The 15,254-nt window shown below is 44.7% G+C and overlaps 1 protein-coding gene and 1 long non-coding RNA gene across 16 annotated transcripts in view; one reads left to right on the top strand and one right to left on the bottom strand.

Moving 5' to 3' along the window:
* Positions 1-15,254, bottom strand: part of LOC118376650 (disabled homolog 2-interacting protein-like) — a 323,821-nt gene that overhangs the window by 233,478 nt on the left and 75,089 nt on the right. The window lies entirely within an intron of this gene.
* On the top strand, positions 12,746-15,179 carry LOC127931799 (uncharacterized). 3 transcript variants are annotated; one of them, XR_008143098.1, is made up of 4 exons: positions 12,746-12,882; positions 13,196-13,430; positions 13,757-13,891; positions 14,034-15,179. It is a non-coding gene; the product is annotated as an uncharacterized LOC127931799 (long non-coding RNA). The 3 variants fall into 3 exon arrangements; XR_008143099.1 differs by lacking the exon at positions 12,746-12,882 and adding an exon at positions 13,572-13,665 and having other exon boundaries at positions 13,121-13,430; positions 13,804-13,891; XR_008143097.1 differs by lacking the exon at positions 12,746-12,882 and adding an exon at positions 13,572-13,665 and having other exon boundaries at positions 13,121-13,430.

The following is a 15,254-nucleotide window of genomic DNA, read 5'->3' as shown; positions in this document are numbered from 1 at the left end:
GGGAGACCACATACAGGGTGGATGATTACAGAGTTAGCTCCTCTTCTCTTCTCTTCTCTTCTCTTCTCTTCTCTTCTCTTCTCTTCTCTTCTCTTCTCTTCTCTTCTCTTCTCTTCTCTTCTCTTCTCTTCTCTTCTCTCCTCTCCTCTCCTCTTCTCTTCTCTTCTCTTCTCTTCTCTTCTCTTCTCTTCTCTTCTCTTCTCTTCTCTCCTCTTCTCTTCTCTTCTCTCCTCTTCTCTTCTCTTCTCTTCTCTTCTTCTCTTCTCTTCTCTTCTCTTCTCTTCTTCTTCTCTTCTCTTCTCTTCTCTTCTCTTCTTCTCTTCTCTTCTCTCTCTTCTCTTCTCTTCTCTTCTCTTCTCTTCTCTTCTCTTCTCTTCTCTTCTTCGTATCGTTTTGTATTGCTAGGTATTACTGCATTGTTGGAGCTAGAAATACAAGCATTTTTCCCTGAACCTGCCACAACATCTGCAAATGTGTACGTGACCAATAACATATTTTGTTGTGTGTGTGTGAATATCTATGTACTTGTTTGTGTCTGCGTGTGCATGTCTGTGCTCTCTCTGTTTGTGTACTGTGTATGTCTTTCTCTATATTTGTGTGTGAACTTTGTGTCTAGGAGAGTGTGTGAACTTTGTGTCTAGGAGAGTGTGAACTTTGTGTCTAGGAGAGTGTGTGCACTTTGACAAAAGTAATGACAGAGACATCAAAACCCTATTATCTCATCCTGAAAGACAGCACCTTTGTAGCGATTTTACTGTAGCTTCTGACAGACATTCACAATGAAATTACGACAGGCATGTTGGAACCTGTAACTATCCCTACTGTAGTCTGGTTACATCAGCTCAGCTGGAGCATATTCTGTCTGTCCCTGTCGACCACCTGTCTGTCTGTTTGAACGCTAACTGTCCCAACTGTCTTGTATCCATATCCACTAACAGATGTACTGCGACTTGAACAAACTATAAACACACTTCCTCAACTGACATCTTCAACTGGCTACAACTTATAAATACAGCACAGCATAGAAGAGCAGCAGGCTACAGGGAAGGGAAATCAGGTGTGTACTGACTGTAGGTTGTGTACTCTGTTAAAGGAAAACCTTCTGGATGTAATTATCGTAACAAACTCATTGATCAAACACAGCCCACAGCAAACTGCTGAAGGACAACTCAGAGAGCGTTGCTGTTTTCTGCCATAACAGAGGCAACAGACAGATGTGTGTGACCCCTATAAAAGCTATAAACAAAGATATAAACAATGCAAAACCTCTGTATAACAAAAGCAGAAACAGGCCCTGGTTGTACTCAACAGCTTAGCTACACTGAAAATTGTAGTTGTCACAAGTGTTTGCGTTGTTGTTTTGATTTTGAGGAGACCGAGAGAGAGTGATATGAGAATGTAATGATTAAACCTGACTTACACCTCAATGGAAACTAAGTCATCAGATATATAATTGACATACAGAGAGAATTAAATAGTGAGTGATAGTGAGAGAGAGAGAAATTTCAAACATCTTTTCTCTTTTGAAACTTTTGTGTGTTTAATGTTGTTTGTGATCGTTTATTCCATTTGCTTTGGCAATGTTAGCATATGTTTCCCATGCCAATAAAGCCCCATTGAATTTCATTCAATAGAAAGATTGAAAGAGAGCGAGAGAAAGAGAGAGACAGAGAGAGACAGAGAGAGAGAGAAAGAGAGAGTCAGAGAGAGAGACAGAGAGAGAGAGAGAGAGAGAGAGAGAGAGAGAGAAGAGAGAGAGAGAGAGAGAGAGGAGAGAGAGAGAGAGAGAGAGAGAAGAGAGAGAGAGAGAGAGAGAGAGAGGAGAGAGAGAGAGAGAGAAAGAGTGAGACAGAGACAGAGAGAGAGAGAGAGAAGAGAGAGCGAGAGAGAGAAAGAGAGAGAAAGAAGACACAGAGTGAGACAGAGACAGAGAGAAAGACAGATAGAGAGAGAGAGAAAGAGAGAGAGAGGGAGAAGAGAGAGAGATAGAGACACAGAGAGAAAGACAGATAGACAGAGAGTTTAGAGAAAAGAAGACAGATAGAGAGAGGAGAGAAAGAGAGAGAGAGGGAGAGAGAGAATGAGGAGACAGAGAAGAAAAGACAGATAGAGAGGAGAGAAGAGAGAGAGAGAGAGAGAGGAGAGAGAGAGAGAGAGGAAAAGAGAGAGAGATAGAGGGGAGAGAAGGGGAGAGAGAGAAGGGGAGAGAGAGAGAAGTGAGAGAGAGAGAGAGAGAGAGAGAGAGAGAGTGAGAGAGAGAGAGGGGGATCATATTGGTCTGCTGGCACTGCTGGCTGCCGGGTCTGCTGCGGCTGCGGGACCTGCTGCGTTGCGTGGGAGACGAGTGCGTCCCAGAAACCTGTAGTAGTACGAGGTCTTCCAGAACCCTTCCTGGTAATGCCTGCCCCTGCCATAGTCCTTCCAAACAATCAGACAAAGCCAGTCCAACTATCACACTGTCCCAAGTTGACTTTATTTCACTCACTCAATGTACCTCTTCCCCCAACTTCACAAAAACACTCCAACTTCACTCAATAACCTGTCCACATATTTCCAAAACTCTGCTCCCCTTCCCAGAGCATTAGCTGACAGTGTCCAGAATGCTTTGTGTGTGTATCCTGAATCACAGAAAAGCTGTTCCCGTTCCAATCGCCTGCCAGGAGGGACTGGAAGAATTCTGCAGAGAGAGAGAGAGAGAGAGAAGAAGAGAGAGAGTCCACTCCTCCTCTGTCATTCTCTCACTCAGTCATTAAGTCAGCCACTAAGGCGGAAGCCTACTAGCTACCCTGAGAGATACTCTTACAGTGCCTCTACTCCCTCCTCTTGCACAAGCTTGTGTGTGTGTGTGTGTGTGTGTGTGTGTGTGTGTGTGTGTGTGTGTGTGTGTGTGTGTGTGTGTGTGTGTGTGTGTGTGTGTGTGTGTGTGTGTGTGTGTGTGTTTGTGTGTGTGTGTGTGTTTGTGTGTGTGTGTGTGTGTGTGTGCGTGTGTGTGTGTGTGCATGTGCCTGTGTGCGCGTGTGCGTGCGTGTGTGTGTGTGTATGTGTGTGTGTGTAGAGGGCTGGTATGCCATTGAGTTGAGAGAGAATATCAGAAGAAAAGGTCTGTGGTGAAAACCTGCCAGGGATCAGCAGTGGGTTGGAATGGGGTGGAAGTGCAACAGAAGCCTTTTGATTTCATGGCTTCACATCTGTCTTTCTTTCTCTCCTTCCTCTATCTCTCTCTTCTTCTCCATTTCTCATTCACTATTCTCCTTTCCTCTTCCAGCCTGTCTTTTCACAGACTGAAATTATCTTTAAACCTCAACATTTGACACTATAATATGATTTAGTTCCTCAAACCCACTTCCATTGCTATACTACAGTAACTTCACAGTCCACTCCAAATAACTCTAGAACCAAGTATAAAGTCACAGCCCAGTCCAGTCTAATCCAGTCCACATGTTAGGCTATCTGGCTCCCGAGGGGTGCAGCAGTCTATGGCACTACATCTCAGTGCTTGAGGCGTCACTACAGACACCCTGGTTCATATCCAGGCTGTATCACAACTGGCCATGATTGGGAGTCCCATAGGGCAGCGCACAATTGGCCCAGCGTTTTCGGGTTTGGCTGGTGTGCGGGTAATCATTGTAAATAAGAATTTGTTCTTAACTGACTTGCCTAGTTAAATAAAAATGACAAATAAAATATTACACGCTCATACTTGCCTCTAGGCATGCCATTGACAACCAATAACAGAAGAGCTCTAGGCATGCCATTGACAACCAATAACAGAAGAGCCCTAGGCATGTCATTGACAACCAATAACAGAAGAGCTCTAGGCATGCCATTGACAACCAATAACAGAAGAGCTCTAGGCATGCCATTGACAACCAATAACAGAAGAGCTCTAGGCATGCCATTGACAAACCAATAACAGAAGAGCTCTAGGCATGCCATTGACAACCAATAACAGAAGAGCTCTAGGCATGCCATTGACAACCAATAACAGAAGAGCTCTAGGCATGCCATTGACAACCAATAACAGAAGAGCTCTAGGCATGCCATTGACAACTAATAACAGAAGAGCTCTAGGCATGCCATTGACAACCAATAACAGAAGAGCTCTAGGCATGCCATTGACAACCAATAACAGAAGAGCTCTAGGCATGCCATTGACAACCAATAACAGAAGAGCTTCTAGGCATGCCATTGACAACCAATAACAGAAGAGCTCTAGGCATGCCATTGACAACCAATAACAGAAGAGCTCGAGGCATGCCATTGACAACCAATAACAGAAGAGCTCTAGGCATGCCATTGACAACCAATAACAGAAGAGCTCTAGGCATGCCATTGACAACCAATAACAGAAGAGCTCTAGGCATGCCATTGACAACCAATAACAGAAGAGCTCTAGGGCATGCCATTGACAAATCAATAACAGAAGAGCTCTAGGCATGCCATTGACAACCAATAACAGAAGAGCTCTAGGCATGTCAGAGAATCAATAGGAGTCAGCTCTATAGGGTGGGTCCAGTAGCTGGACTATACCACAGCCAGATGGACACTTTTATTTATTTTTATATAACCTTTATTTATTTAACACAAAAAGGGTTCGCACACACACACGCATGCTATGCAGACGACACACAATTAATCTTCTCCTTTCCCCTTCTGATGACCAGGTGGCGAATCGCATCTCTGCATGTCTGGCAGACATATCAGTGTGGATGACGGATCATCACCTCAAGCTGAACCTCGGCAAGACGGAGCTGCTCTTCCTCCCGGGGAAGGACTGCCCGTTCCATGATCTCGCCATCACGGTTGACAACTCCATTGTGTCCTCCTCCCAGAGCGCTAAGAACCTTGGCGTGATCCTGGACAACACCCTGTCGTTCTCAACTAACATCAAGGCGGTGGCCCGTTCCTGTAGGTTCATGCTCTACAACATCCGCAGAGTACGACCCTGCTCTCACACAGGAAGCGGCGCAGGTCCTAATCCAGGCACTTGTCATCTCCCCGCCTGGATTACTGCAACTCGCTGTTGGCTGGGCTCCTGCCTGTGCCATTAAACCCCTACAACTCATCCAGAACGCCGCAGCCCGTCCTCCGCTCTCTCCACTGGCTTCCAGTTGAAGCTCGCATCCGCTACAAGACCATGGTGCTTGCCTACGGAGCTGTGAGGGAACGGCACCTCAGTACCTCCAGGCTCTGATCAGGCCCTACACCCAAACAAGGGCACTGCGTTCATCCACCTCTGGCCTGCTCGCCTCCCTACCACTGAGGAAGTACAGTTCCCGCTCAGCCCAGTCAAAACTGTTCGCTGCTCTGGCCCCCAATGGTGGAACAAACTCTGGACCCCCAATGGTGGAACAAACTCCCTCACGACGCAGGACAGCGGAGTCAATCACCACCTTCCGGAGTCACCTGAATCCCCACCTCTTTAAGGAATACCTAGGATAGGATAAAGTAATCCTTCTCACCCCCCTTAAAAGATTTAGATGCACTATTGTAAAGTGGCAGTTCCACTGGATGTCATAAGGTGAATGCTCCATTTGTAAGTCGCTCTGGATAAGAGCGTCTGCTAAATGACTTAAATGTAATGTAATGTAAATGCATGCGCGCTCACACACACACGCTAGATATCCATCCATGCTGTACATACACTGAGTGTACAAAACATTAAGAACACCTTCCTAATATTGCGTTGCATCCTCTCCCCCTTTGCCCTCTGAACAGCCTCAATTTGTCTGGGCATGAACTCTACAAGCTGTTGAAAGCGTTCCACAGGGATACTGGCCCATGTATTTGATTTGTTTAATTTAACCTTTATTTAACTATGCAAGTCAGTTAGGAACAAATTCTTACTTACATTGACGCCCTACCACGGCCAAACCTTCCCTAACCCGACGACGCTGGGCCAATTGTGCGCCACCCTATGGGACTCAATGCAGTGTCTTAGACCGCTATACGCCACTCAAGGAACCCTTGTTGACTCCAATGCTTCCCACAATTGTGTCAAGTTGGCTGGATGTCCTTTGGGTGGTGAACCAACCTTAATAGACATGGGAAACTGTTACGCGTGAAAAACCCAGAAGCATTGCGGTTCTATACATAAACGTGCGCCTGGCACCTACTACCAAACCCCATTCAAAGGCACTTCAATATTATGTCTTGCCAATTCACCCTCTGAATGGAACACCTACACAAACCACGGCTCAATTGTCTCAAGGCTTAAAAATCCTTCTTTATTTAACTGTTTCCTCTCCTTCATCTACACTGATTGAAGTAGATTTAATAAGGATCACAGCCTTCACCTAGATTCACCTGGTGAGTCTATGTCATGGAAAGAGCAGGTGTTCATAATGTTTTGTAGACTCATTGTATGTGGACAATACAAATGACTTACAATTGGGATTTCGAGTCTATTTTGAGTTTCAGTGTGTACAAAGACCCAGAGTTTAGCACCAGAGGCAGTAGAGACAGAAGCCCAGAAGTTAGATCAAACTGTGGGTGTATAGGATCACCAGCATCTACATAAACCACATTTGTAATCAAAATCCTTTGCTAGACAACATTGGTGAAGACAAATGTCCTTCTACCTCTCTAATATAATCATAGTCTTTCCTTGGACCACATTATTTGACCAAATCCATCTCTCTCTCTCTCACTCCATTTCTGCCTCTCTTCCCCCCTCTCTGTTGAGTAATGATTGCAGGGTTGTAGTGACATTCCCTTGGTGGTAGTGTAGTGAGAGAGGTAGCCTGGGGACTACAGTGCTACAGTATGCGATTCTTAGAGTGGTTTAACATGAACTCAGCAGAGCACATTAACTTACACAAACAGGAGCATTGTTCACTCAGAGGGGCCCGACATGCCCCATAGCTAACAGACAGACAGGTATTGTGTTCACTAGGGCCCTCAGAGAGTGGTTAAGGAGACCAGTGCTGGATATACAACACCCTAGAGCACCCCAGAGCAGACAAGACACACACGAACACACACACACACATGCACACACACACACACACACACACACACACACACACACACACACACACACACACACACACACACACACACACACACACACACACACACACACACACACACACACACACACACACACACACACACACACACACACACACAATTCCTCTGTGTAAGTTTATGTACTATATGTTATATTTATATGCTGGCAGCCTGTAGCTGATCCAGATCATACTAGAGAGCTGCTGACACCTTAGCTGTCCCTCCTCAGTCCTCACTGGGTTCATTGTGATGGGATAGTTAACACAGGAAGCTAGGCAGATATACTGCTGCTGCTAGCACACTGGGGGCTAGGCTGATATACTGTTCTGTTCTGTCTATACTGGCTTGGCTTAACAAGGGTGCTATTGTAACTCATTCACAGTGCAATCATCGTAGCAACAGTGGGGACTTAGTAGTTTGCTGTGTGTATGTTAGTGACTGTGCACGTGCGCATGCATGCATTCTCCCTATATACGCTCACACCAAAGAGGTACTCAGTCAGTCACGGTTGATTAACACTAAACAGAGTGTGTGTATTGTGTTTCTGTATAAATACATAAAGATATTCCAGCAGCTCTGCTCTCTGGTCTCTATCAACAGGAAACAGAACCACGCCGTGGTGCTGGGGGAGTGTGTTAGGGGCCACAATCAGGGATGAGGTCACTTCCTGCCTCAGGACCTTCCTGGGACTCCCCAAACACACCCTGGGACTGACATCACTGTGTGTGTGTGTGTGTGTTAGAAGTCAGTCGAGCTGATATCACATTGGCAGGTAAAGGTAAACTATACTGAACAAAAAAATTAACACAACATGTAAAGTGTTGGTCCCATGTTTCATGAGCTGAAATAAAAAAAACAGAAATGTTCCATACGCACAAAAAACGTATTTCTCTCAAAGTTTGTGCATATCCTTGTTAGTGAGCATTTCTCCTTTGCCAAGACAATCCATCCACTTGACAGGTGTGGCATATCAAGAAGCTGATTAAACAGCATGATCATTACACAGGTGAACCTTGTGCTGGGGTCAATAAAAGGCCACTCTAAAACTACACAACACAAGGAAAGTTAAACAACTGAATGCCTTCAACTGAAATGTGTCTTCTGCATTTAACCCAACCCCTCTGAAGGGGGGGGGGGACTGTCTTAATTGACGTCCACGGTGCCCGGGGAACATTGGATTGGTTAACTGCCTTGCTCAGAGGATGAATAACAGATTTTTACCTTGTCAGCTCTGGATTTGATACCGCAACTTTTTGGTTACTGAACCAACGCTCTAACCACTCTGCTACCTGCCGCCTCATGGGAGGGAGCGTGCAATTGGCATGCTGACTGCAGGAATGTCCAATTATTGCCAGAAAATGTCATGTTAATTTCTATACTATAAGCTCCCTCCATCGTTTTAGAGAATTTGGCAGTACGTTCAACCAGCCTCACAACCGCAAACCACGTTTCTGTCTGTAATAAAGCTCTTTTTTGGGAAAAAAAATCATTCTGATTGGCTGGGCCTGGCTGCCAAGTGGGTTGGCCTGGCTGCCAAGTGGGTTGGCCTGGCTGCCAAGTGGGTTGGCCTGGCTGCCAAGTGGGTTGGCCTATGCCCTACATGGATGCCCTCCAAGCCCACCCATGGCTGCACCCCTGCCCAGTCACGTGAAATCCATTGAATTGGCCCTAATGAATTTATTTCCATTGGCTGATTTCCCTTTATGAACTGTAACTCAGAAAAATCTTTGAAATTGTTGCATGTTGTGTTGATATTTTTATTTAGTATATAATGTCCCCAAGGGTAACATTTTCTTAGACACATTGTCTTAGTACTGTTGTATGCAAAATGGACACTCTATATTACAAACTCAACATAGTGCATCCATTGCACATTACCCGTATCATACACTTTGAAAATGTCTCATACACCTGCATACATTATCATATTGCACTGCACAGAGATCCTGTTAAATGACATATTCTGTCGGTGGCGAGCATCGCAGTCACTCAAGGCTATAGTCACAGTGAAAGAGATCATGGAGGAGTGGGATATTCTACTCGGTATTCATGATACTTTGTATGCCTGGAGCCGATCTGATTGACGGGTGAGTGATAGTGACTGACAGCTTAGACAGTTGGTAATGAATGACAGTGAATGATGGCTGTACTGGCAATGAAATATATGAGCGGCAGTTTAAAGGGGGAGTATGTGTTGTGTGTGTGCATGCGTACATGGGAGGCACAATATCAATGCAGAGATGAATAACTGGGCTGCTGTGTGAATCGATGTTCCCTTTTGTCTCTTATTTTTGCTTTGCGGGAGGAATTACCTTGATTCTCTCTGTGGCGTGCTTCATGACAGGCTTTTAAAAACCTTGTGGAATTCTAAAGCTTTATTGACTTTTCAGTGTTTGGTTTTATTCAGTGTTTGATTGGTTTTATTCAGTGTTTGATTGATTTTACTGAAATGTTTATATGCTTTGTTTAAACTATTCTACAATTCTTTAAAGCCCTTTTGTTGGGTGAAGTTTTGCTCAGCAAATTGTTCCTCAACAGAGGTTGTTAAATTGTGAGACAAGTGTGTAGCTGTGTGTATATTGCTGTGTGTGTGTGTGCTCAGTTTCGCCGCTGTGAAGAGTGATGGTATCGGTCGTAAAGCCCTTGCTATGAGGACAAGACTTGACATGTGTGAGGACTTCAACGATGACATCCTTAACCTTAAAGTGTAACTCTTCACACCACCTCGAAGAACACACACACACACACACACACACACACACACACACACACACACACACACACACACACACACACACACACACACACACACACACACACACACACACACACACACACACACACACACACACACACACATAAGTCAGTACCATTCAAAATCATATTTCCCTAACCCTAAACCTAACCCTAACCCAAAACCTAACCTTAACCCTAACCCTAACCCTAAACCTAAACTTACCTCCTAACCCCAACCCTAAAACTAACCCTAGCTCCTAGCCATAAACTTAATTCTAACCCTAACACTAATTCTAACCCTAACACTAATTCTAACCCTAAACCCCCTAGAAATAGCAATTGACCTTGTGGGGACTAATAAAATGTCCCCAGTTGGTCAAATTTTTGTTTATTTACTATTCAGGTAGAGACTTCTGGTCTGCGAGTAAAGAAGCAAATTGAGTCCTATTGAATGAATGACACCATTATACCTGTCTAAGGAGAGAGCAGAGAGAAAGGGAGCATTGTAGGCTATCAGGACAAAAACAATCCGAGCGGGAGATAAGAAAGTAGCTGTTGAGTTACAGAAGGACTGAATCTCATGCAGCCTGTGAGAAAGTTATGTGTCTAGTAAAGTTGTGTGACATTGTTCTGCAGAGAGAAAGAGAGAGTGATAGACATAGCTAATATACACTATATTCTTCTTCTTCTCCTTGCATAAGAGATTAGATTTGAATGACAACAATAAAGCTGCCGACTTTATTGTGCTCAATATGGCCGCCTCTGATGTTATTAATAGTCAACATTCTCAGAGAACAGATCAGCACACAATCACACACAACCTCTCTCTGTCTCTTTCACTCAACACAATCACAAACAACCTCTCTCTGTCTCTGTCTCTTTCTCACTCAACACAGTCACACACAACCTCTCTCTGTCTCTGTCTCTTTCTCACTCAACACAATCACACACAACCTCTCTCTGTCTCTTTCTCACTCAACACAATCACAAACAACCTCTCTCTGTCTCTGTCTCTTTCTCACTCAACACAATCACACACAACCTCTCTCTGTCTCTGTCTCTTTCTCACTCAACACAATCACACACAACCTCTCTCTGTCTCTGTCTCTTTCTCACTCAACACAATCACACACAACCTCTCTCTGTCTCTTTCTCACTCAACACAATCACAAACAACCTCTCTCTGTCTCTGTCTCTTTCTCACTCAACACAATCACACACAACCTCTCTCTGTCTCTGTCTCTTTCTCACTCAACACAATCACACACAACCTCTCTCTGTCTCTGTCTCTTTCTCACTCAACACAATCACACACAACCTCTCTCTGTCTCTGTCTCTTTCTCACTCAACACAATCACACACAACCTCTCTCTGTCTCTGTCTCTTTCTCACTCAACACAATCACACACAACCTCTCTCTGTCTCTGTCCCTCTATATGTCTCTGTCTCTTTCTCACTCAACACAATCACACACAACCTCTCTCTGTCTCTGTCCCTCTATATGTCTCTGTCTCTTTCTCACTCAACACAATCACACACAACCTCTCTCTGTCTCTGTCTCTTTCTCACTCAACACAATCACACACAACCTCTCTCTGTCTCTGTCCCTCTATATGTCTCTGTCTCTTTCTCACTCAACACAATCACACACAACCTCTCTCTGTCTCTGTCCCTCTATATGTCTCTGTCAATTCAATTCAAGGGCTTTATTGGCATGGGAAACATGTGTTAACATTGCCAAAGCAAGTGAGGTAGATAATATATAAAGTGAAATAAACAATACAAATTAACAGTAAACTTTACACATACAGCAGTTTCAAACAATAAAGACATTACAAATGTCATATTGTCTCTTTCTCACTCTTAATCTTTATTTTTGTCACCTCTCCCTCTGTCTAGACTCTCTCTATCTCTGTCACTCTCTCACAAAACTTCTAAAGGAATGGGAGGCATTACAAATGTCATAATATGGCTATATACAGTTTCTGTAACGATATGCAAAAGAGAAAATAAATCATAATAAATATGGGTTGTATTTACAATGGTGTTTATTGTTCACTGGTTGCCCTTTTCTTGTGGGCACAGGTCACAAATCTTGCTGCTGTGTTGGCACACTTTGGTGTTTCTTTCTCTCCCTATCTCCCTCTCTTTTCTCTCTGACCATCCAATTAACTGTATGTCTGTGTGTAGGCTGGGGCCACAGCTGCTGCAGGTCATTTAAATCAACACCTGATCAGAGTTTATGTTACAGAGTCCCCCTCACACACACACACTCATTCCTACTAACAGTGACCCCTCCTCCTAGCTGTAGCCCAATGGAGCAGAGAGGGTCATGTTATTCCCCATGCTGAGATTAGACAGATGCCTGGCTGTAACCATGACTAGGAGGTGAGCAGAGTGCTGCTGTCCGCAAGAGAGGCCAGGAGAAACAGGAGCTCTGGAAATAATTCTGCCTGTCTAGGCCCTGGGAAGAGTTGTGGGAGCATTGTGGGAGCATTTTGGGAGTGTTCATTAACCCCGAGGAATGCCCTCTACAGCAGAGCCTGTATCTGCTCTACAGTCAGTATAGTGTTTTCATTTAGAGTGGATGGGACGACCCCTGACCCTAAACACTGGGATCAGTGATCAGTGATTGACACACGCATGCACTGTACGATCAAACGCTCACAAACCTGGACATGAACATGGTGGAAGAGATTTGAAACGATGGATGGGGAGAGGAGAGATGGAAAAGAGAAAGGGTGAGGGAATGAGAGAGGGCTAGAGTAAGAGTGGAAAAGAGGAAAGGGTGAGGTAATGAGAGAGGGCTAGAGTAAGAGTGGAAAAGAGGAAAGGGTGAGGTAATGAGAGAGGGCTAGAGTATGAGTGGAAAATATGAAAGGGTGAGGTAATGAGAGAGGGCTAGAGTATGAGTGGAAAAGAGGAAAGGGTGAGGTAATGAGAGAGGGCTAGAGTAGGAAAAGGGTGAGGTAATGGAAAATATGAAAGGGTGAGGTAATGAGAGAGGGCTAGAGTATGAGTGGAAAAGAGGAAAGGGTGAGGTAATGAGAGAGGGCTAGAGTATGAGTGGAAAAGAGGAAAGGGTGAGGTAATGAGAGAGGGCTAGAGTAAGAGTGGAAAAGAGGAAAGGGTGAGGTAATGAGAGAGGGCTAGAGTATGAGGGAAAGAGGAAAGGGTGGATGAAAGGGCTAGTAAGAGTGGAAAAGAGGAAAGGGTGAGGTAATGAGAGAGGGCTAGAGTAAGAGTGGAAAATATGAAAGGGTGAGGTAATGAGAGAGGGAGAATGAGTGGAAAATATGAAAGGGTGAGGGAATGAGAGAGGGCTAGAGTAAGAGTGGAAAAGAGGAAAGGGTGAGGGAATGAGAGGGCTAGAGTAAGAGTGGAAAAGAGGAAAGGGTGAGGTAATGAGAGAGGGCTAGAGTATGAGTGGAAAAGAGGAAAGGGTGAGGTAATGAGAGAGGGCTAGAGTAAGAGTGGAAAAGAGGAAAGGGTGAGGTAATGAGAGAGGGCTAGAGTAAGAGTGGAAAAGAGGAAAGGGTGAGGTAATGAGAGAGGGCTAGAGTAAGAGTGGAAAAGAGGAAAGGGTGAGGTAATGAGAGAGGGCTAGAGTAAGAGTGGAAAAGAGGAAAGGGTGAGGTAATGAGAGAGGGCTAGAGTAAGAGTGGAAAAGAGGAAAGGGTGAGGTAATGAGAGAGGGCTAGAGTATGAGTGGAAAATATGAAAGGGTGAGGTAATGAGAGAGGGCTAGAGTATGAGTGGAAAAGAGGAAAGGGTGAGGGAATGAGAGAGGGCTAGAGTAAGAGTGGAAAAGAGGAAAGGGTGAGGTAATGAGAGAGGGCTAGAGTAAGAGTGGAAAAGAGGAAAGGGTGAGGTAATGAGAGAGGGCTAGAGTATGAGTGGAAAAGAGGAAAGGGTGAGGTAATGAGAGAGGGCTAGAGTATGAGTGGAAAAGAGGAAAGGTGAGGTAATGAGAGGGCTAGAGTAAGAGTGGAAAAGAGGAAAGGGTGAGGTAATGAGAGAGGGCTAGAGTAAGAGTGGAAAAGAGGAAAGGGTGAGGTAATGAGAGAGGGCTAGAGTAAGAGTGGAAAAGAGGAAAGGGTGAGGTAATGAGAGAGGGCTAGAGTAAGAGTGGAAAAGAGGAAAGGTGAGGTAATGAGAGAGGGCTAGAGTATGAGTGGAAAAAGAGGAAAAGGGTGAGGTAATGAGAGAGGGCTAGAGTAAGAGTGGAAAGAGGAAAGGGTGAGGTAATGAGAGAGGGCTAGAGTAAGAGTGGGAAAAGAGGAAAGGGTGAGGTAATGAGAGAGGGCTAGAGTAAGAGTGGAAAAGAGGAAAGGGTGAGGTAATGAGAGAGGGCTAGAGTATGAGTGGAAAAGAGGAAAGGGTGAGGTAATGAGAGAGGGCTAGAGTAAGAGTGGAAAAGAGGAAAGGGTGAGGTAATGAGAGAGGGCTAGAGTATGAGATGGAAAGAGAAAGGGTGAGGGAATGAGAGAGGGCTAGAGTATGAGTGGAAAAGAGGAAAGGGTGAGGTAATGAGAGAGGGCTAGAGTATGAATGGAAAAGTGGAAAGGATGAGGGAATGAGAGAGGGCTAGAGTATGAGTGGAAAAGAGGAAAGGGTGAGGTGATGAGAGAGGGCTAGAGTATGAGATGGAAAGAGAAAGGGTGAGGTAATGAGAGAGGGCTAGAGTATGAGATGGAAAGAGAAAGGGTGAGGTAATGAGAGAGGGCTAGAGTATGAGTGGAAAAGAGGAAAGGATGAGGGAATGAGAGAGGGCTAGAGTATGAGTGGAAAATAGGAAAGGAAAACGGAGGGAGAGAATGAAAGAGAGACCCCATCTTCTGCCTATAATGTCAGTTCTCGCCTGGCTCAGACAAAAGTGAGAGCAGGGCCGTCATGTGACAAAGTCACCTTGTGTTCTTACTTAATGATACACCCTTCCTCAGCATCCTGAGCCTGGCCCACAGCTACATCATCAGACTGCATTTGGCCCAGCACTTTCTAATTGGTTTAATACATTGTTGGGACACAAAAGCGATGAAAAGAGGGACTAACTTGCCTTGCATCATAATTAGTCACTTTCTCATCAGAGTGCTGCAGGTTGTGTGTGTGTATGTGTGTGTGTCTTGACCAATCAGATTCATGGCACAGTTCACGTGGGTCGGGCATGGCACACGTCTATAGAAAGCAGAGCACTCTCTCCACTTTCCTCTGGTATTATTTTACCAAACCGGAAAAGAACTCCCAACAGGAAAGCAAAAACTCTTTATAGAAATGTTGTAGCAGCCTAGACCTAAACATTAGCGCTCTGAAATGCTGAATCATTCTGATCAACTGTAGACCTAGCCTCTATGCGCCCTGTCCCATCTGGCTAGGAGAAACAAAGTGGTAAGGTTATGTATTTAGTATTTATTGAGATCCCCATTAAGCCGCTGCCTTCCTGGAGTCCAATCAGAAATCAAAATTGAAAAATAAATACATAATATACATCATCTTGTAACAGCCGTTGT

This window comes from Oncorhynchus keta, chromosome 9, assembly GCF_023373465.1.
Source record: "Oncorhynchus keta strain PuntledgeMale-10-30-2019 chromosome 9, Oket_V2, whole genome shotgun sequence".
NCBI lineage: Eukaryota > Metazoa > Chordata > Actinopteri > Salmoniformes > Salmonidae > Oncorhynchus > Oncorhynchus keta.
Note: the sequence above shows the minus strand (reverse complement) of the source record. Positions and strands in the feature narration are given on the sequence as shown.